The sequence below is a fragment of the Miscanthus floridulus genome, chromosome 8 (assembly GCF_019320115.1).
Source record: "Miscanthus floridulus cultivar M001 chromosome 8, ASM1932011v1, whole genome shotgun sequence".
Classification (NCBI taxonomy): Eukaryota; Viridiplantae; Streptophyta; class Magnoliopsida; order Poales; family Poaceae; genus Miscanthus; species Miscanthus floridulus.
Window position 1 is genome coordinate 121,204,518 of NC_089587.1, and position 23,092 is coordinate 121,227,609.

Genomic DNA, 23,092 nt, shown 5'->3' on the forward strand with positions numbered 1-23,092 from the left:
CCAAACTTCACCCAGAAGGACTTCATGAAATTCTAGACAAATCTTGCAAGGGCACAGGAAATTTCCCCAAGTGTGTCCGAGCTCTCAATATCTTTCTTTTCAAGGACTTCGGTGTGCGTACAACCCAACTAGGCTAGCATCTTTGACAGATTTGTGGCAGTAGAAAGAGCTCCAAAATCAACAGCCCCAGCAACAAAATCCAGAAGCTTGGCAAAATTGGACTTCAACCAAGAAAAGATGCTTTATGCCGATGGCTCAGGGGTAGCGAAGAGGTAACACCGCCAAACTAGCCAAGCACACCAATATAAAGCTCAGCTGTGGCTAGCCCAACAACCTTGGCGTCCTCCAACCACTTGGTTAGCATATCCACCTACGCTTTCAAGGCCACGCTTGACTCCCTTTCTACATCTACCTCCTTGTGGAGGTTCTTGGCCATCTCAATGGCCTTCAGGGCACGCTCGACAGCAAGTTGCTCAGCAGCCTTCGCACCCTCAAGATCAATCGGATTATTTTGCTTTGGTAATATCTAGCAACATGATCATATAGACGGAATCAGATGGTAGCACACGAGACATAGATATTTATACTAGTTTGGGGTGCAGTGCATGCTAATCCCTACTCTAGTGGTGTGACTGCTCTTGTATTCATATGCTCAATTACAGGGTCTATTGCTCCTAGCTATGATGTAGATGGAATAGGTGGAAAATGGATCCCCTGCCTGAGGTCTCTACCCTCCTTTATATAGGCAGGAGAGGTAGGGTTATAGAGAGGGCAATCGGGCTAACAGATTGTGTTCCTAGTTTGTCACAATAGATTGATCCTAGCTATCGTCCAGATACACCCACCTTGGTTTTCCTTGATCTCCACATTAGTCAACCATGTTAGCCCTTACAGGCCTCCTCTTTGATGGCTGTTGGGCTAATAGCTTGGCAATGGCCATATATATGGGCGGTGCAGATACCCCTGACCCATATCTTTGACAAGATCCTTGCCTAGGGACTCCACTTTTCCCTACAAGTCTTCAAAATTAGCATGGGCCATGTAACGACCCGAATTCACTACAACCACCTAGGCCCTCAATTTGGATATTTAATAAGGCTACGTTGTTTGTTTCTACTTCACCAAGTGACCCATGAGCCGAACAAGCATGAAGTTAACAATAGTCAGCGCACCCATTAAGGATCACATTACCATAACCTAAGTCATCACTAATCATGTTGTTAACCCTTGGAACAAGTAAAGTAACTCTAGTTGCAAAATCTTGAGTGTTTGGACTAATCCCATTAGCTCAGAGACCACCAGGCAATCCGTTGTGATACCGGATCATCCGCCAATAACTGAGCTGCATGTAGGGAGTGGGGAGTGAGCTATCCTCCACTCAACCCTTGGACCCACCCATCATATGCACAAAATGGATATATCAAATCTCAGCTGAAGCAGCACCAGCCTATTTCACTCTCCCATTTCTCACCCTCTCCCTCTCTCTCTCTAAAGGAACAAGAGTGGGGAAGAGCTAGAGAGAGAAGATGAAGGTGAAAGTGGAGATGGAGGTGGAAGATGAAGTGAAGGAATGCAACCCAAGACCACCATCTCATCAAGGTCAAGCCATCCTTATCTCATGGCCATGGTTAGGTCATGAGCTCTCATCTCTTTAGTTGAAGATTTCTCTCAAACCCTAATCTCAATCTCTCATGCATGTATGGATCATGGAGTGTGGTGACCTCTCATTCATCATAAAGTCAAGGGATGTTCAACCCCTTATCATGGAGTCTAGCATTTCATGGATCTCAATCATGGAGTTAAGCCTTCTTGCTCAATCTTATGTAATTGTCACAAGTGGTTCATGGGAAGAGATGTAGTCAAGTCACTAGATGCATTAGTTAACCAAAGCCTAAGACCCAACTAGCTTTACCCTAGTATATCCCTAAGACCATCCTAGAAGTCTAGTGCACATGCATGGATGTTCACCACTCCAAAGTAGCAACTAACCAACCCCAAAACCTAGAGCATAGATTCTATCGCCCAGTTAGTGGAGCGTCCGCTGATGTGGCGGAGTGTTCGATAAACCTCCCTAATTTAGTAAATCTCCCAGTAGAGGCACCTAGACCGTTATGAGAATGAACAACAAAATGTCTGATTGTTGATCAGAGTATTCATTGAATTATAAAGACTCATAGCCAGAGAACCCGAGAGCACCTAGTTCCTACCGGATCATCCGTCACTAACACCGGAGCATCCAATGAATTATACACATAGAGTAACTTAGTAACCAGAGAGTGCCCAAAACCTATCGGAGCGTTCGTGAACCATGCAAAGCATCCACCAAAGACTAAATAGAGTCAACCAAAGATAATCCACCTGAGTGCCTAGCACAACAGAATGTCTGTCAGTCAGAGCAGAGCATCCAACTTTCACATAGAGTGTGAGTTTAATTAACATGTTTACCCAGCAGTCAACGGTATTAGTTAGCATCCCAATCCAACAGCATAAGAGTAGAATCACTGTTAGATGTCTCATCCTAGGATCCAATGGTGACTTACCCATGTTCCTTATCATCGATGAATCCCTCCAATCAGATCTCTCTCATTCCTTTCAGGAATCATCTCGATAAGAAGCGTGTATAGGATGTCATCGTTAGCTTCTAGATGTCTGAACGACAACACCATTAGGCAGGCACCCCACTATTATGAACCCTACTTTGGATACTTATCAAGTTACATTATGAGTCATGCATTACATGTAGTCTTGGATAATGATCACCTTCACACTACACTGAGAGTAGCTTAATAATCTATAGAAGCCTCTCATCTAAACAATGGGAATGAGAATGCTTAATGCTTATTGCTTAGCTGCTTGGGTAACGGTAGAAGTCTAGCATGAGAAGGGAAGTCATACTCGTGCATGTAGGATGCTACACCTGGATAATTAACTACTAAAACCAATGAGGGTACAACTTGACTTACCTGACTAATCTGGTTAAGGACTAATGTTCCTAATATGATAATCCTGATGATAACTTGGATATCTTGCTCATGCGAGGGGTAGGACATCGTGAGTGTGGGATCTCAGATGACATAGCTCGTGGAGCAGTAAGGACCATGCATTGGGATACGTAAGTCCAAGTAACCACTCATATAGACCACATGTTATGAATGGGGTTGACAAGCCAAGTAACTAGTTGTGACCTATTTATCCGTGAAACTGGCAAGGGGGTGTCATTGGTTGGGAATGTCTAAGATTGACCGGGAACCCAGTTGAACCTTTCATCGGACACTTGGGCCGGATTAGGGAAAGGTTGGAGAACATGAAGCAACCCTTACTACCTGACCCAGTGTATGGTGGTTAGTCCTGTTTTTCCATGTGGGTATAGTTGTACACCTCTATAGAGTCTTGAAAGACTGAAGTCCTTCGGGACAGAACTATTCGGTTGTTCTTTCTTTTTATACCCATGGTAGCATGAATGATGGTGTATGAGCACCTTGCTATAATGATAAATACCTTTACTTCTATATTGAGCATAGCATGTCATAATCTAAATGAACATCATTGCATTTCCGCACTCATACAGATGCCCGATAATTACCCTATGCATCCACCAAATATTATATGTTGGAATTAAGTCCTGCGAGTATGCAATGTACTCACGGTGCAGATGTTAAGTTGTTTTGAGGTAAACAGAGCGTCTTCCCGAGTCTAGCTTCGGTGAAGGCACGGTTAGTAGACCTTGGAGCGGGCGATCTCCAAGCTGAACTACGTGTAACCCGATGAGTAGATGAGCAATCAGAGTGGTAACCTAGTGCAGAGATAGAGTCATCCAGAATATTAGATTCAGTAGTCTTATACCTTCTAACCCTATTTTGTTATTAATAATACTTTATGGATGAGCGCAAGACTAGAGGGTGTATGTGGATGAGTTGTCTGAAATGCATTGTATTGGGTATGTGTGTGTAACTTAGTGCAAAGATCCTAAAGAGGAGTTGCTACGTGTGCTCCTGGGGGGTCTCGATGTTGTTTACTTAAATTGAGTTGGTCAAGTGGATGACACTCAGTTTAGGTAGACTACCACGTCGAGACATGGTTCCCCCATAGGCCACGTGAAGGGCCACGACCTCCTCCACAAGCCGGGTCTTCTTGGCCTCCACCACCTCCACTTCTTTCTTCAACACCTCAATGGCGATGTCGTGATAAATAATCTCCTTCGTCCCCCACTCCTCAAGAGCCTCCACCATGTGGTGACTCTACAAAGGAGAGTTTCAAACCTCCAAAACCAAAAGAGTACCCAAAGCAAAAAGGGGGGCACTCACCAAGCACTGTTGCTCCAAGGTGTATTGTAGCAGTTGATAGAAATTCACCTTCACAAAATGATGGCAAGCCCGGCCTATCAAAAAAACCAAACATAAGTAACATAAGACAAAAAACAAAGAACAAAAAGCGAAGCTCAAAATCAACTTCCTATCTCCATGTAAAGAGCGTGGAGGTGCTCCACCCACCCACTTAATGTATCCATAGAGCTTCCTAAAAAGGAAGCTAACCAACATATGTCAAAAACACCAAAACAAGCTAACAAATAAAAGGAAGAGAGTGAAACGATCAAACCTTCACCACCAGAGCGACTAGGACCCAAAGGCCCTGCCCCTCCCATCAAAAGTGGTGCTTTAGACTAGCATCCAACACAACTCGTCCAAATCAACTGGTACATGCATCTCCCCTTGCAAAGGAGTCTGCATAGCCTTAGTCAAGTCACCTAGAAAAAGCAAAAATGAGAGAAGGTTAATAGCAAACATAAAATGAAAACATAAGATAAAACAAAAAAGCAAGAAAATGCCTACCCAAAAATAAAGTAGCTTTCACAACATCCATCTCTATGTCCTCCTCCCACCACAAACTAATTGGAGGCGTTGGATTTGAAGGCCGCATCGAGGGCAGCTCATGCTCTGGCTCATCTTTAGACTCCTTGACCACAGGAACCTTCATGGAGCAGTGATCCACACTCCCAACCTTTGCATCGCTAGGCATGGAGGCATCACCACCACCACCATCCTCGCCTTTAGAGCTAGACGAGTCATCGCCTAACACATCGGGCATAGGCACCAGGATGAAGAGCTCAGTGGCAGGGCTAGCCCCCATCCCTCCAAGAGTGGCTTGAACAAAATCATCCCCTCTAAGGTTAGCAGAGGCTATGGAATGATCGCCCTCCATGTCAGCAGCCATAGAAGTAGAGCCCCCATGAACACTCTTTGTGACTTCTTCAGCGGTGCCTATAGAAGCACCAGTGGAGGCGATCCCAATCTTCCACTTCTTGCTGATGGCCTTTGCTGTGCTGGTACCTCTCCTTTTCTTTGACTCAGCCGCTATGGTATTATTCTTCGCAACAGCCTTCTTGGCCTTGTCCTCAATAGACTTCAACACCTTCGTAGGAACCTTGTGTTCCTCATGGTGTATCCCCAACTCCTCAAACACACGGTTGAGCCAAGGCATCATGCCTGCAATGGACCTCTGCGTGAGAAAGTCCTTGTCAGAAATATCACCAACAATTTGTCATGCCTCTTGCTCCACAATAGCAGCAAAATCCTCTAGAGTTTAATCCTCCGATAGTTTTTTACCAAAATGGGGAAAAGGGATTCCATCAGCTAGGCCATAAACAGGGAGGTGCGCCATCTCTGCTTTGAACAAATGCCTAGATTCACCAAGAGGCTAGAACTTAGTAGCCACCATCTCCTCCACAAGATCACAGCCTTCGGAGTACCGATAGGCCAAAGCGAAGGCCTTGTCACAAGTCTATCTATGAGGGGTAATCTCACTATTGGGTGCCACCTTCATCAAGGGCTTCATCTCTATCATAACAGAGGCAAGAGGATACCTAGTTAACTTCTTCGCATCCTCATGGGTAGAGGTAACGCCGAAGGTCTGCACTTAAAGCCAATAGCGCATCCAATCCTTATCCCACTTGTTCTTTTGGCAATACGAAATTTCCAACCTAGAATCCCCTTGCTGCCTCTTTGCCATGAATGTGCAGCTGCCATACTGAGCTATAAGCTCATCATCACCCACCTTCTTAGGCTAGCGCTAAAGTTCATAGTATTCATAGAAAGTGTCTAGATCTAGCTCAGTGCCATAAGACTCACAAGCCCAACAAAACTAACTCAAAGTAAGGAGGCCATTAGGAGTAAGATGGTGAATCTGAACATCAAACTCCTCTAGTACTTCATGAAGGAACCAAATAGAAGGAAGCTGAAGGTCGCAGGTGGAGTAATCCCTAAAGATGACAACATAATCCTTACCGAGCATAGGGACCGTCTCGCCCTATGGAAGATTAGCCCTACCCTGAGGAACACAACTATCCTTCTCCAGTTCAAGGATCATCTTCTTCATCATGAGAGATGGCCCAACATCCTAGGTCTTGCCAGCCATGACTTTCGCTTCTTCAGCACCAACTAAATCACCAACTAAAGCTTCAACACTACCCAAATCCTCTTCAAGCTCTGGGGCCTCCGCGACAGCAACCATACACTCCTCAAAGCATGTAGACCACCCGCTAGCCCTAACACCAAGGAGACAGGAGTAGAGACCAAAGATGGTAGCTTGGTGAGGAGGAGGATTGATAGCAGAAGTGACCTCCAAATCACTAGAAAAGAAAAAAGGAGAAGCGTTGGCAGGTCACAACTAAGCGAAGGTTAAGCGCAAAAAAGGCTTGGAAAGCGAAAGACACAAAAGCGGGCTCAGGTGGCATGGGGGGGAGCCTTCACCTACCACCCCCTTATATACGCCATGGGCGGATGCTTCAGCTTCCATCCCCAATGATCACATCTGTTCAGCAACACGTCGATTCTAGAGCCACCGCAATGAATAAGAAAGTGACACATCACAACCATAATAGTCTAATCCGAGCGACCCAAGGGGGAAGGGGGAAGCTTTCACAACTCAATATCATAGTAAAATTTAGGGTCATGGCCCGCTCGCATCAGACCATGCCCTCAAGGCAGGAACAGTTGGGACATGGATATGTGAGTAGCGGAGGTTAGATCCCACTTTAGACTATAGAAACTTACACTAACAGATCATGCAAGTGATGATGTGTAGGAATCCCCAAAGGAACCTTGGCCCATGATCAATGGTGGGATAGTATAGGTGTAGGGATATTCCAAGAATGTACCTTAGTTGGTGCAGGGTAGAGATGTAAAAAGGAATGGTAGTAAACAGAGCCCTATAAAAGGGGGAACCAAACCCTATGTAAAGGAGGTTGGTGAATGCATTTATGAAACCCTAATAGTGGTTGGGCCACCAGTGTTCCCACCTTTGCCTAGAGCCTTCATCTAGGCGATGGCTTCGTGACTCTGATCTTGTCGGAATCCATATTTCCAACAATCATGATCCTATCACTTAGATCTCGTTCTTTGAGTGATATGGCTTGGCAAGACCCGTCACAATTGAGTGGCCACATAGAACGATCACCAGTTACATGGAAACTAGTGGCTCAAATTTAGAATTGTCATTGCCAAAATGGTGGAGTTCTCCAAGTGTTTTTAAGTAGTAATAAAACAGTACCACTAGTCATGGCACATGGAAATCCTCACACTAGGAGAACCCCACAACACTAGGAGAAGTTGCAGATTCTGGTTGTAGTCTTTTAGTGATTGCTTGGTCCAAAAGATGATAGGTAAAAAACACATGCAATGGTTAAGTCAATGAATACGGCAAGAGCAACTTAATTTTTGGTTACAAATTAATTAAGCCTCTAATTGGAGCATTGGCTTTTTATACCAATTTAACACAAATTTGTGTAGAAAAAATGGGGAAAATGTCTATGTTCTAAGGCCCCCTTTGGAACACATGATTGAAAAATGTAGGAATAGGAAAAATGTAGGAATATGATAGGATTGCATATGTAAAATAGAGGAACAAAAAACACAGGAATTTCATAGGAACATGTGTTTGGATGAACCTCAGGAAAAATGCAGGAACAAGAAATAATGAGGTTGGAGTGGATGTTTTTTCCTAACGTTTTCCTTGTGAAATCAAAGGCAAAGGAAAGTGTCCTATGTTTTTCCTATGAGCAAATCCAGTGAACCAAATGATGCTACAGTAACTCCATCCATAGGAATGGAAATCCTACACTTTTCCTTTGTTTTTCCTACAATCCAAAGGGAGCTTGAGGCCCCCTTTGGAATGCAGGATCAAAAAATTGTAGGAACAGAAAAAATATAGGAATATGATAGGAATGCAAGTGAAAAAATAGAGGAATGGAAAATAGAGAAATTTTGTTAGAAGTGGTGTTTGGTTGAGTACAGGAAAAACATAGGAAACCAATGCAATGAGGTTTCACTGGAAGTTTTTATCCTTTGTTTTTCCTATAAAAGTTGAAGGATAGGAAACTTTCCTATGGTTTTCCTTCCCCCATTTCCTATGAACCGAAGGTGTTAGGCACCCACCGCGTTAATTTACCTAAATCGAGTGTTATCCACTTGACCAGCTCAATTTAAGCAAACCAACATCGATGACTCCGCTGGAGACACAAACCACATCTCCAACACTAGGACCCCGGTTGAGTACCTATTGATGGTAGTTACCATCCATCATGAATCATCAATATGACTTGAAATCATGCATGAAAATGATAACCAACATAGACTTAGGGTTTAAACTGACAATTTCCATAAGTTTTGGTGAATCTATGTTTAAACTGACAATTTCCATTAGCAGGGTTTATCTAGAAAACTGTCAAGGTGGATCAAAATGACAACTAAAATCATGCTTATCTGTGGCATAAACAACTCTAGAAGGTTCTAGAGGACACCACAAGACAACCCACCGAAGTGGGGACTGAGAGCCTTCTAGGTGGGGCCACCCGATGGCCCCCTAGGCCCATATGTCAGCCTCCACTTTGATGTTGGTTCCTCCACCGCCACTTATATTGCATCTATGCCATTTATTCAAGCCGGTTTGATCCGAGAGCTCAGAATTGATGCTCCAGCCTATATATACCAGCCCCTACCCCTCCCTGAAGCATTCGATCATACATCAAGATCATATAAGGAATTAGGGTTTCTAGAGAGAAGAGAATAGAGCTCCAATTCTTCAAAGTTCTAGTATAGGCTAGCTAGCAAGATTTAAGTAGAGTTTGGGCTATTGCTCATGATTCCAGATTCACCGTCTGGAGGCTGGTAAAGCCATTGTATCCCTTTTTATTTTATGACTTTATGCTACTTCAATACTATGTTTCTATTTATTATGTTCCTAGTTTGCTCTAGTTATATGCTTGATATAGTCATGATTGGTGATGGATTTATGCATATGTTCGCAAAGCGCTTAGCGCAATACTCGAGTGAGTTAAGTGGTCGACATTATGTAAGCGTGGTGCTTACATATTGTTTACCTATGGATGCACTCTACACTCTGGGCCATGTGCTAGATCACGAGTGTGACACTCTCATTGAGTCCTTTGTAGTCCACTCCCTGTTGGTAGAACTAGTTGAAAGGTGACCTAATGGCTAGAGGGGGGGTGAATAGCCTATTAAAAATTTATACAACAACACTAAGACAAATGATTAGTCAATAAGATGGCGAAGCAAATTTTGCACTAGCACTATACTTGGGGTTGCAAGCCACCTACCTAATTCTATTTTCTATGATCTCTAGTATATCACAACAAAGCTATGTCACTAATATACACCTAGATGATCAACCTAGTGAGAGTAATACAATTAAATGATACACTATCTAGTCTTAACTACCACTAGCTCTATCCAAGTGAATGTATAATGAAATACAAGAGAGTGGTAGAGAGGTATACCACCATGGCAAGTGACCAATGAGTGAATACGAATGAATACCAAGGAGACAATAAAGACACAATGATTTTTCTTCTGAGGTTCACTTGCTTGTCGGCAAACTAGTCCCCATTGTGGTGATTCACTCACTTAGAGGTTCACGCGCTAATTGGCATCACATGCCAAACCATCAATAGGGTGCCGCACAACCAACATAAGATTAGGATCACACAAGCCACGAGCAATTTACTAGAGTACCTTTTGGCTCTCTACTGGGGAAAGGTCAAGAACCCCTCATAATCACCACGATCGGAGCCGGAGACAATCACCAACCTCTGCTCGATGATCCTTGCTGCTCTAAGCCATCTAGGTGGCGGCAACCACCAAGAGTAACAAGTCAAACCCGCAGCAAAACACGAATACCATGTGCCTCTAGGTCCAAATACTTTAAGCAATGCACTTGGATTCTCTCCCAATCTCACAAAGATGATGAATCAATGATGAAGATGAGTGGGAGGGCTTTGGCTAAGCTCACAAGGTTGCTATGTCAATGCAAATGGCCAAGAGCGTGATCTAGAGTTGGACACATGCCTTTAAATAGAACCCCCAACAAAATAGAGCCATTGACTCCTCAGTCCTCTGAAACACGGACTGACTGGACGCGCCAGTCAGGTTGACCGAACGTAGGACCCCAGCGTCTGATCGCCTAATGCTTGCCATGTGTCTCCTCTTTTGATTCTCCACCATGTGATCTCAACGGTCAATTCTCAGCATCTTTCATGATTAAGTGGTGACCGAGCACACTGCTCAAAGTGACCGGACACTCTATCACTAGAGTTTGGTCGTTTCCAGCAACGTTCTAAAGATGTATTTTTGTGACCAGATGTGTCTGATGGATCATGACCAGACCCAAGCCAACATTTGGTCAACTTAGCCTCTCTCTGTTGCTTGCGTCAGCGTACGTCACTAGGTGACTAGACGCACACCCTGTGCGTTCGGTCCCTCTTTCTCTTTAGGTCTAGTCAAGGGACTGAGGTCGGCCTTCACTACGTGCCACTAACTGGATGCGGGGTTAGAGTCTGGTCACTGCCCAAGGCAGAGTCTGATCAATACGAAACTCCTCCTTTTGACCCAAACTTCACCACCCTTGATCAAATGTGCCAACCACCAAGTGTATTACCTTGTGCACATGTGTTAGCATACTTTCACAAACATTTTCAAGGGTGTTGGCTTTCCACTAGATCCTAAATGCATATGCAATGAGTTAGAGCATCTAGTAGCACTTTGATAACCGAATTTTGATACGAGTTTCACCCCTCTTAATAGTACGGCTATCAATCCTAAATGTGATCACACTCTCTAAGTGTCTCGATCACTAAATAGAAAAGCTTCTATCAATTTCACCTTTGCCTTGAGCTTTTTGTTTTTCTCTTTCTTCTTTTCCAGGTCCAAGCACTTGATCATTACCATGGCATCACCATCATCATGTCATGATCTTCATTTGCTTCACCACTTGGAGTAGTGCTACCTATCTCATAATCACTTTGATAAACTAGGTTAGCACTTAGGGTTTCATCAATTCACCAAAACTAAACTAGAGCTTTCAATACCCCCTTTTTGGTAATTGATGACAACCCTTACACAAAGATATGAATTGAAATTTAATTGAATCCATGTTGCTTGCCCAAGCATATTTACCATGTGTAAAAGGATATGGACAAGTTTCATGAACCCCAAATGGTAGCAATTGCTCCCCCTACATATATGCTAAGAGTTTGGATTGTAGCTTGCACATATGCTTAGATAGGAAATATAGGAGACAATGTCTACTAAATGATGCTAAGGTATAAAAGATGGACCTTTGAAGCGTGATACCAATTGGAGTGCACCAATATACCATCCTTAGCACCATTAGTAACTAGACATACACAAAAACTAGAATACCCCATGAGATCAACATTAGAAGTAAGGATCTAGTTTTCATAATGTGAGCATGAGTCCAGTTACTTAACCTAAGTATGCTAGTTTTTCATTTCATCATTCAAACCTACAACTAGCATACACCACACAAGCATGGATATTGAAATTTAAAACTTGTGCCATGCAAGCAAACATATGAAATGCACATTCAAATGCATCCACCAAGTTTATGAGCTTGCTCCCCCTACTTGTGTGTTTAAAATGTTAATTGATCCCCTTCTTTGTCATATCTCTCCTCCTATGTCAATTTTCACTATTTCTCCCCCTATCACTTATATTTTTATTTCTCCCCCTTTCACTTATATCTTTGTTTTTCTCCCCCTTTGTCATCAATGACCACAAAGGCTAAAATTATAGATAGGTTAAGATTATCAATGTCAATCAATGGGATGAGGATCATTTTCCCAAATTTGTCCAATCTAGATCACTTTGCCAAAGATATTTAACTCGGTTTGATCCAAGGACAAGCTTCTTTACACCTCAAAATAAGGGTTATCTTGTACCATATTGAGTTAAACACTTAGAGCTTATTTTCTAGATCAAACACTAGGTTTACAAGCCCACAAACATGCCATATGCTACCATTAGACCAAATTAAGCATAGAAGCAATAGTGGTACCATACAAACATCAAAATTATTTTATTTACATGAATGAGCCTATTAAATGTGAAAGATGTCTAGATGCACTAAACATGTCCTTAGCAAGTATGTATGTCGTGCCAATCAATTTTTACCTTTGATTGCTCGAAGGAGATGCATGTCATATAAGTGGGGGGGGGTGCATCAACACATATTTGAGAAATCCAATATGTTCAACTCATTCCTTAGCTTGCAAAACCTTTTCTCATCCAATGGCTTGTGAATATATCAGAAAGTTGATCTTCGGTGCCCATACTCTCAATGCAAATGTCTTCTTTTTGTTGGCGATCTCTTATGAAATGGTGGCAGACATCAATGTGCTTTGTTCTTGCATGTTGAACCGGATTGTTGGTTAACTTGATTGCACTCTCATTATCACATAGCAATGGCACTCTCTTGAACTTGATTCCAAAGTCACTCAAAGTGGCCTTCATCTAAAGTATTTGTGCATAACAACTACCAGTGGATCTGTATTCAGCTTCGACGGTTGATAATGCAACACTATTTTGCTTCTTTGATGACCATGAGATAAGTGATCTTCCCAACAATTGACATGTGCCTGAGGTGCTCTTCCTTTCAACCTTGCATCCTGCATAATCCGAGTTGGAGTAACCAACTAAATCAAACTTTGCTCCTTTGGGATACCATAAACCAACATTTTGTATATGCTTCAAGTACCTCAATATTCTCTTTGTAGCCTTCAAATGACATTCTTGTGGTGCGACTTAAAATCTTACACACAAGCATACACTAAACATGACATCCGGTCTTGATGCGGTCATATAGAGTAGGCTTCCAATCATAGACCGATATAATTTTTGATCCACCATATTCCCACTTGCATCACTATCCAAGTTGCCATTTGTTCCCATTGGTGTACTAGTAGCTTTGCTATCGCTCATGTCAAACTTCTTGAGCATGTCTTTGCTATACTTGCCTTGACTCACAAATGTACCATTCTTCAATTGCTTGATTTGAAGACCAAGGAAGTAACTTAGCTCCCCAATCATAGACATTTCAAACTCATTAGCCATCATCTTTCCAAACTCTTCACAAAAATCTTGATTGGTTGATCCAAATATGATGTCATCAACATAGATTTGCAACACAAATAAGTCTTTATCAATCTTCTTGGTGAAAAGAGTGGTGTCAATCTTGCCCATCATGAACCCTTTAGAGAGTAGGAAGTCCCTCAATCTCTCATACCATGCTCTAGGTGCTTGCTTCAAGCCATACAATGCCTTATTCAACTTGTACACATGGTTGGGCTTCTTGTCATCTTTAAAACTGGGAGGTTGCTCAACATATACTTCTTTATTGATGTAACCATTTAGAAGTGCACTCTTGACATCCATTTGATAGAGCTTGATGTTGTGGGCACAAGCATAAGCTAATAAGATTCTAATTGCTTCCAATCTAGCAATCGGGACATATGTTTCTCCAAAGTCAAGACCTTCAACTTGTGTATATCCTTGTGCTACTAATCTTGCTTTGTTCCTTACCACTATCCCATCTTGATCTTGCTTGTTTCTAAAGACCTATTTGGTTCCAATCACATTGTGTCCCTTTGGTCTCTCTACTAATTCCCATACTTGATTTCTTGTGAAGTTATTCAATTCTTCATGCATAGCATTCACCCAATCAACATCCTTCAATACTTCATCTATCTTCTTTGGTTCAATGGATGACACAAATGAGAAATGCTCACAAAATGAAGCCAATCTTGATCTAGTTTGCACACCTCTTGAAATATCACCAATGATAGTGTCTAATGGATGATCTCTTGCAATATTGGTTGGTTGGAGTATTGAAACTTGATCGCTTACACTAGCTTGATCATTGGGTTGAGATGATGTACTAGCCACTTGATTTTGTTCATTGTCATGAGAGCCATTTGTACTAGATTGATTTGTATCATCTTGCATATTTGTGTTGGAGAGCACTTGCATTTGTTCATCTTCATCATCATTCACTTGCCTAGGCCTTAATTTACCAACATCCATGTTCTTCATGGCACTTGAAAGTTGAATGCCTCTAATATCTTCCAAGTTCTCATTCTCATTTTGGGAACCCTTGGTTTCATCAAATTCAACATTATGAACTTCCTCAAGAGTACTACTATCCAAATTCCAAACTCTATATGCTTTGCTAGTAGTTGAGTATCCATGTAAGAATCCTTCATCACATTTCTTGTCAAATTTGCCCAATCTAGTGCCTTACTTGAAGATATAACATTTGCATCCAAAGACTCAGAAATATGCAATGTTGGGCTTTCTACCATTCAAGAGCTCATATGGTGTCTCCTTTTTCAATGGGTGACAATAGAGGCGGTTGCTATAATAGCAAGCTATGTTGATAGCTTCGGTCCAAAAAGATTGACTCACATTGTACTCACTAAGCATAGACCTTGCCATATCAATGAGTGTTGTATTCTTCCTCTCAACAAGGCCATTTGATTATGGAGTATACTTGGATGAGAATTGATGTCTAATTCCAAATTTATCACACAACTCATCAATTCTAGTGTTCTTGAACTCACTACCATTGTCACTTCTAACTCTCTTGATGGTTGTTTCAAACTCATTGTGAATGCCCTTGACAAATGATTTGAATGTTGCAAACATATTACTTTTGTCCACTAGAAAGAATACCCAAGTGTATCTAGTATAATCATCTACTATCATGAAGCCATATTTGTTTCCATTGATGCTAGTGTATTGTGTTGGCCCAAACAAATCTATATGCAATAACTCAAATGCTTTACTAGTGCTCATCATGCTTTTCTTAGGATGGGTGTTTCCAACTTGTTTTCTGGCTTGCCAAGAGCTACAAAGCTTATCCTTCTCAAACACAACATCTTTCAAGCCTCTAACCAGGTTATACTTAACCAATCTATTCAATTGTTTCATTCCAACATGACCAAGCCTTCTATGCCATAACCAACCCATGCTAGACTTAGTGAACAAACATGTACATAATTGAGCTTCACTAGCATTGAAATCAACCAAGTATAGATTCTCATATCTAAAGCCTTTGAAGATCAAGTTAGAACCATCTACACTTATGATCTCTACATCATCAACCCCAAATATGCATTTGAATCTAAGATCACACAATTGAGCCACGAATAGCAAATTGAAGTTCAATCTCTCAACAAGCAACACATTGGAAATGCTCATGTCATTGGATATTGCAATCTTACCAAGCCCTTTGACCTTGCCTTTGCCATTATCACCAAATGTAATACTATCATAACCCTCATTGCCATTGGTGTTGATTGAGTTGAACATTCTTGCATCACTGGTTATATGTTGAGTGCACCCACTATCAAGAACCCAATGTCTTCCTCCGGCTTTGTAATTGACCTACAAAAGAAGATCAATTCTTTTTAGATACCCAAACTTGCTTGGGTCCTTGAAGGTTAGTCACTAAGCTCTTTGGTACCCAAATGGCTTTCTTCTTTGAGCCCATCCATGGTGCACCAATGAACTTAACCTTTACACCATTAGTACCTTTAGTAAGCACATAGAAAGAATCAATCTTAATTGAAGATACATTAGCCTTTTTGCTCTTGTTCTTGCACTCATGCTCTTTATGACTAACTTGCTTGCAACTAGTGCAAAACCGACTATTGTTCTTTACAAAACTAGTCTTATGAGGAGCAAAGGCCGCCTTGCCTTTGTTGGGGATATAGCACAATCCCTCTTTGTAGAGAGAAGCTCTTTGGCTTCCCAAGCACATAAGCAAGCGGTGCTCACCACCATAGGCCTTAGCCAAGGTGTGAGTGAGCTCATTGACCTCCTTCTTGAGGGTCTCATTTTCAACCATTAGTGACACATCATATGTGAAACCATCACTACTTGATGAGGTGGAAGTAGAAGTGCTACAAGAAGGGTTAGTGGGAGCAAAAATGATAGGCATATAGAATGATTCATCAATTAAGTCACAAGTTAAGCCTACATTACATGTCTCAACATGCTTCTTATTATTTTGCTCATCAAGCAAAGAGGAATGAGCTTTTTCAAGCTTCTTGTGAGCCTTGCTAAGCTTCTCATGGGCTTACTCTAGCGTCTCCTGAGATGCATTGAGCTCATCAAAGGCTTGCTTAAGGGCTTTTAGTTCCTTACACAAGCTTTTGCATTCCCTTCTCTTAATGTTAAAGTGTTCTTTAGCATCATCTAGCATGTCAAGTAGTTCATCCTTAGTTGGTTCATCATCATCACTATCACTTTCATTTTCATTTTCATTATCATGTTCCTCATCACTTCCATCATCATAAGTTTGTACCTTAGTGGCCTTAGCCATGAAGCATGATGGAGTGTCGAAGAGAGAAGGCTTCTCATTGATAGCAATGCTTGAAAGTGCCATCTTTTTGGTGGTCTTGTCATCATCACTATCATCATCATCACTTGAGGAAGCATCACTATCCCAAGTGGTCACATATGAACCACGCTTCTTCTTCTTCTTGAAGGTCATCTTGTCCTTCTTCTCTTTGTTTTCCTTCTTCTCCTTCTTCTTGCTCTTCTTGTTGTCATCATCATTGTTGCTATTGTATGGGCATTGAGCAACAAGATGATCCTTGCTTCCACAATTGAAGCACCTTCCTGACTCTTTCTTGTTCTTGGATGAAGACTTCTTTCTTCTAGCATAGTAGCCCTTCTTCATCATGAACTTCCCAAATTTCTTGACAAAGAGAGCTATTTTCTCATCATCCATCTCATCAAAGCTCAAGTCTTCATCCTCACTTGATGATTCTTGCTTTGCCTTGCCCTTGGTTGATGTGGCCTTGAACGCCACACTCTTCTTCTTATCATCCTTCTTGTCATCTTTCTTCTCCCTCTTTTCTTCCTTGTCATCATCATCTCTATAAGCATCATCGGTCATAATATCTCCCAAGATTTGGTTTGGTGTCATTGTGTCCAAACCAGTGCTCACTAGCAAGGTGACCAACATGCCAAATCTTGCGGGTAAGCATTTCAAGAACTTATGAGAGAAGTCATTGTCCTCCACCTTCTCACCAAGTGCTTTGAGATCATTAACAAGCACTTCCATCCGATGGAACATGTCCGGCACACTCTCATCTTCCTTCATCTTGAAGCTAGCAAATTTCTCCTTGAGAAGGTATGCCTTTGCACCCTTTATTGCCTTGGTGCCCTTAAATGATTCTTCTAACTTCTTCCAAGCCTCATGAGCCATCTCAATGTCTTGATTTGCTCAAATGTTCTCTCATTAATTGCATCATGAATGGCACATAGGGCAATGCCATTGTTTTGGAGAAGCACTTCTTTGACCACGGTGGGATTCTTCGGATCTGCAATCTAAATTTTGGTTTCTACCACCTTCCAAACCCTTCTATTGATTGACTTGATATGTGTGGTCATCTTTGACTTCCAATATGGATAATTTGTGTCATCAAATTGGGGTGGCTTCTTGGTGTTGTTGGTTTGAGCCATTTTGACACCGAAGGTTGTTAAGCCTCAAATTATGATAACCACCGCTCCGATACCACATAAAAGGTCCTAATGGCTAGAGGGGGAGTGAATAGCTAATTAAAAATTTCTACAACAATACTAAGATAAATGATTAGTCAATAAGCGAATTTTGCGCTAGCACTATACTTGGGGTTGCAAGCCACCTACCCAATTCTATTTTCTATGATCTCTAGTATATCACAACAAAGCTATGTTACTAATATACACCTAGATGATCAACCTAGTGAGAGTAATACAATTAAATGATACACTATCTAGTCTTAACTACCACTAGCTCTATCCAAGTGAATGTATAATGAAATACAAGAGAGTGGTAGAGAGGTATACCGCTATGGCAAGTGACCAATGAGTGAATACTAAGGAGACAATCAAGACACAATGATTTTTCTTCCGAGGTTCACTTGCTTGCTGGCAAGCTAGTCCCCGTTGTGGCGATTCACTCACTTGGAGGTTCATGCGCTAATTAGCATCACACGCCAAACCCTCAAGATGGTGTCGCACAACCAACACAAGATGAGGATCACACAAGCCACGAGCAATTTACTAGAGTACATTTTGGCTCTCTGCCGAGGAAAGGTCAAGAACCCCTCATAATCACCATAATCGGAGCCAAAGACAATCACCAACCTCCGCTCGATGATCCTTCCTGCTCCAAGCCATCTAGGTGGAGGCAACCACCAAGAGTAACAAGCCAAACTTGTAGCAAAACACGAATACCTAGTGCCTCTAGATGCAAACACTCAAGCAATGCACTTGGATTATCTCCCAATCTCACAAAGATGATGAATCAATGATGAAGATGAGTGGGAGGGATTTGGCTAAGCTCTCAAGGTTGCTATATCAATGCAAATGGCCAAGAGCGTGGGCTAGAGCCGGCCACACGCCTTTAAATAGAGCCCCCAACAAAATAGAGCCGTTGGCTCCTCAGTTCTCGGAAACATGGGCTGACCGAACACGTCGGTCAGGTTGACTGGACGTAGGACCCCAGCGTCTGGTCACCCGATGCTTGCCACATGTCTCCTCTTTTGATTCTCCACCACACAATCTCAACGGTCGATTCTCAACATCTTTCACGATTAAGTGGTGACTGGGCGCGCTGCTCAAAGTGACCGAACACTCTATCACTAGAGTCCGGTCCTTTCCAGTAAGGATCCAGAGAGGTATTTTCATGACAAAATGCGTCCGATGGATCATGACCAAACCTAGGCCAGCATCCGGTCAACTCAGCCTCTCTCTATTGCTAGTGTCAACGTATGTCACTAGGTGACCAGACGCACCCCCCGCACATTTGGTCTGTAACACCCTAGGTGTTAAGCATGCATTTAGCATTGGCATTGCATGAGCACAAGCATCATTGATCATTCATGCGCATGAGCATCTCAAATTTTATCTCTAAAATTTCTTATATCACAAGTGTTGTCACCAAATGCTTTACGTATGCTAGGGTTTACATGTAACCAATGTATAAAGTGTTTGTGGAACCCTAGGAGTGCCTTAAACATGTCTAGAATGTCACATGGAACACATTTGGTATTCATGACTTGGACCAATTTGGCCTCTAAGTCATGGTTACAATGTAAGTTATCATTTTCAAGTTGCATGTTTGACCTAAGTTGAACTATACCCTAGAGACTTTGCATGGTAGTGCACCCTTAAGCAAAGTTGTAGTACTTGATTAGAGCAACAACTTTTATTTTGGGTTCAAGGTCTAATTCTGTGCTTAATATGGTAAAATTGTGCTCACAAAAATCAACGTAGTGCTGTTTTGAAGACTTAAAAATTTCTCTGTCTAAACTGCGTTTATAGTTTCAAGTACCCTTGTTTGGCGCATTATAGTTTGAAATCCATGGCGATCTAGGCTAAGTTGGTATTAGCAAAGTTGTAGTACTCACTTAGCTCTATCATGTAGTTCTTTTGGTTTAGCAAATCACTCCACGGATTAGGATTTTTGTTCGCTTGAAATCGCACGGTCAGTCACCTGCATTTGCTTGATCAAGGGTTTCAGCTTGTTGTGGATGGCTGACCGAACACAGAGTGTGACCGTTGTGTGGCCACCGTAGGCCAGCGTTAGGCCTCCATCGTGGCCGAGTGGCATGTGATAACTGTGACGCCGCGCTGCTCATTTCCCTCTCTCATTTGCATTCTCTCCCTCTCTGCTGCTCCCTCTCGCGTGAGCAACAGAGGCACTGCACTGCCAATGCCATTGCCGGCCACTCGGAACCTCACCACACTTGCACCTCTATCTCACCTCAGTCATAGCTCCGCTGTGTTCCCACCACCTCACCAAACCCCTTCGTGTAGCTAGCAGAGCATGGTAAGGCCCCTATGCGGTGTCGTGGCCATCACCACTGATCTCACCGCCATGCCACACCGCATGTGGCCGGGCCGCCCCCGACCACCATTCACCATTCTTGCGAGTGCACCAGGTTTGCCGTAGGGTGTAGAAGCTCGGCAGAACCCTAATTTCAGCATCTCGGCCAACTTCGACAGCGCATCGTCATCCCTAGTCCGCTGTGCCGCCATTAGAACCGCCGTCACCCTTGACTTCTATAATCGGCCCAACCATCTACCCCATTGCGTGTGGAAAGTCATGAGGAGTCTAGTGGTGCCGGTGCCGTCGTCGGAGAGCTCACCGTCGGTGAACTCTGGCCGGTCAACACCAGTGCTCTGCCTTGTGCCAATGACACGCTGGCCTAGTTGACTCTAGGGCCCCAGTAGTCAGCGACTATAGATCTAATTCTAATGCATTTTTTCTGATATAGATGCAAACTTTGAAAAATCAAAAGTTGAGTTGTAGATGTCCAATTTTGGTGAACCAAATTTTGCTGGATTCCTCATGAAGTTTAGTATTTGATAAAAATATGAGATGCACTATTTCCAAAATTTTTCTAGGAGAATAAAATGTAGCCTAATAACTGCTTTTTAAATGGTTTCTATCTTGAAAAAGCATAACTTGAGCTTGGTATATGCAAAAATTGCGATTGCAATTTTGTTGAGTTTGTATTGACATGCTCTAGCTAGAAAAAAATACTAAACTGACAATAAACTTGATTGGAGTAGGGTCTTTCTATTTATCTTTTAATAAATGGTGTTTTCTGAGGAAATTCATAAGGATAAAAATAATTAACATATTGCCATTCAAATTTTGTATAGTATTATGGTACTTGGATGAAGCTAATAAAAATATGAAATCTATTGCTTGACACTTTTCTATAGGGTTAACTATTTTCACCAAAATAAACTTTGCTAGCTTGTTATTTTTGTAGAGGATGTTATACATGTTTAAATTGTATGAAATTTGTACAGTAGCCTATTGGGAGCACTTGGAAGCTACTGTAATTTTCTAAAAATTTACTGTGCACATTTGATATATATTTGTTATTTCACCTAATTATCTAATTAAATTAATAAAGGCATTTAAATAAATAAATTGGGCTTGAGCATTAGGTTTTCTTGAGTGTATTGATATTCCAGAACTGTTGGTACCAATGGTGTTGCTCAATTTGAGATTTTTATATGCCATGAAAATACTATTGCTCTATAATTCAATTTAGAGGTGTTTTTGGACAGATTCTATTGTTGGGTATTTTGCATAGTCAAAATGAAGTTTACTGTAAAAATGGTTAATAACAAAGTTGTAGGGAACTCCTTCATATATCTTGTGTCAAAATTTTAGGGTAATAGGCCAAATGGTTTAGGAGTTATAGCTATTTGAAGTTGGTCTCCTGAAATGCTTGTTCTCTGGAATTTCTAGATAGAGCTAGAAAGATTGTCTATTTTGGTTAGGATAGAGTTTGATATAGCTTGTGGTGATTAAATAATAGTTGTAGGAAATTTTAGAAGCTTTCCAAAAAGTCCAAGATCACAGTATTTGGATAGGTAGAACTACAGTTATGATTTAAACTTGTAACTGCTATGTGTAGCTCTGGAATTGTCTTATGAAGAATATTGGAAGTGGATAGAGAAGAGTTATGCACCTACTCAGTAAGCAAGGAATTAGCATTGTTATCATTTCTATAACTTAACATCATTATCATAGCATCATATACATTCCCATGTTGCATCATCCATGATCTTCTTATGCATTCATGGAATTTACTTATGCATATGCATACAATAGGTGTAGCCAAAGGGATCATGTTGGTGAAACTCGAAGCCAATCCACAAGAGGAGAGCCAAGAGGTGCAGCACCAGGAGATTCTAGGAGAAGGAGAGCCTAAAGCTGATCATCTTCTCGAGTGCCTAGATCATCAAACCTGCCACATTTATGAAAGGCAAGCCCCGGAGCATTATAAGTCTCCCTATTTTATTAATGCCACCTAAGTTACTCGTATTGCTGCATTACGTGATAGGAGTTGTTTGAGAACACTTGCTACATATTACCTTTCCTTGTCTAGAAATATCTACCCTAAATCCTATTTAAGCCTAGGAATGCTCCTTATGCTTAGCTATGCTTAGACTGGTAGAAGTCAGGTGATTTTCTGTCACCTGCGAGCCATAGGCGATAACTTGATCATGGTTGGTTATATTATGCTATCATGGAACATAACTTGGTGTTGTTGATTAATTGGAGGCCGAACAGAGTCTTATGTTGGTGGTGATCATAGTGGTTCCATCTGTGTCATTTAAGGACCGATCGTTGGAGGTCATCTTGTCATGTTGAATGCATGCCTCTCACATAGTTGGCCGGATAAGTTGTTCCAACTACAAAGCTGAGTAGCTCAACTCAGGCCAGGGACACAAACAGTTAAAGTGCGCACCCTAGAGGTAGTAAGGATGTATGGAGAGCCAATGGCGTGAGTCCAAGGGTAGGTTCGAGTCCTGAACTTCCTGGCAGATTGGTAGTATCTTTGAGGGTGCGGCGCTGGTCTTACCAGCAATTTGGACTTGAGTTGTACCAAAGGAGACCTGATGTGACCTCGATGGGGGAAGTATGGGTGTGTGTTAGGAATAATTTCCTAGCTGGGTAGGAATCGATTTGAATCACCATCTCTCTCGGATAGTGAGAACTTGATAGGAGTACGCTTCATCATAGTAATTGATGGAAGTGCTGGTTATGAGATTATGAAAGAACCCAACTAGATATGGTTATTATTGTGTTGACTTAATAGTACCAACATGTTTGGCATAGGATAGGTGCTAATCTAGTATGAGATAGGATTAATAACTAGTGATTCATAGTTTAAAAGATATTGGACCACTAATGCTTTTTA